Genomic DNA, 1394 nt, shown 5'->3' with positions numbered 1-1394 from the left:
GAGTGGGGGAGGGTGGAGAAGGGAGGGTGGAGTACGGCCGCGCGTGCGCAGGGAGACGACGTTGGGCGTAGGGTGGAACGCACGGTTGTCACGCGCCAGCAAGAGAGCGCTGGAAAGCGAGCTGCGCCTGCGCGCGAGGCTTTCTGGCTGCCGGGGAATAGGCATTTCTGTATGCTTGGCACATTGATTGCTGTTTATACCATTCTTTAAAAAAGGAAAGGGAGGCCAGAAGCGGTAGCTCACACCTGTAATCCCAGCACTTTGGGAGGCTGAGGCGGGTGGATCACCTGAAGTCAGGAGTTCCAGACCAGCCTGGCCAACATGGCGAAACCCCGTCTCTACTAAAATTACAAAAATTAGCCAGATGTGGTGGCACGCGCCTGTAGTCCCAGCTGCTCGTGAGACTGAGGCAGGAGAATCGCTTGAACCCAGGTGGCAGAAGTTGCAGTGAGCCAAGATCGCGCCACTGACTCCAGCCACAGCTAGACTCCGTCTCAAAAAAAAAAAAAAGAAAAAGAAAAATTAGCTGGGCTTGGTGGCGGGCGGCTGTAGTCCGAGCTACTTGGGAGGCTAAGGCAGGAGAATCCCTCGAACACAGGAGGCAGAGGCTGCAGTGATCCGAGATCGCGCCACTGCACTCCAGCCTGGGTGACAGAGAAAAACTTTATCTCAAAAAACAACAACAACAATGGCCGGGCGTGGTGGCTCAAGCCTGTAATCCGGGGAGGCGGAGGCGGGTGGATCACGAGACGAGATCGAGACTATCCTGGCTAACATGGTGAAACCCCGCTCTCTACTAAAAATACAAAAAACTAGCTCCATGGGTATGGGATGCCTGTAGTCTCAGCTACTTGGGAGGCTGAGGCGAGAATGGCGTGAACTCCGGGAGGCGGAGCTTGCAGTGAGGAGATCACGCCACTGCACTCCAGCCTGGGAGACACAGCGAGACCTCGGCCTCAAAAAAAAAAAAAAAACAACAACAAAAAAATGACTGCTGTGTTTACTAAAGTAGAAGACACGTGAATTGACAAAAACATTTGTGATTTGTCATTTCGGAAAAGAGTCACAGAGCAATTACGTAATTTACTTAAGATTAGATAGATAATAACTGGCACAACTGAGATTCGAATCTAAGCAGTCTAATTCCAGAACCCATGCAGGTAACTGCTACGTGCTGCTTCACGTTCAGTTGTTAAAGGATTCGTGATGTTGGGATCATCCTGGTAAATTCAGTAGTGTAAACGTTGCTGAAAGGCAGACACTTTCCACAACTTAACCGTTGGTTATTATTCTGCCTATTAGAGCTTACAGAGCTCTTATCTACAATATTTTGCGATAAGTTGGGAGCTACAGGCTGTACATACAAGAAATTTCAGGCTGAAGTAGATTTGCTA

Source organism: Papio anubis, chromosome 17 (genome assembly GCF_008728515.1).
Source record: "Papio anubis isolate 15944 chromosome 17, Panubis1.0, whole genome shotgun sequence".
NCBI classification, from domain to species: Eukaryota; Metazoa; Chordata; class Mammalia; order Primates; family Cercopithecidae; genus Papio; species Papio anubis.
The sequence above is the reverse complement of the archived record's forward strand: the minus strand, read 5'-3'. Positions refer to the sequence as shown.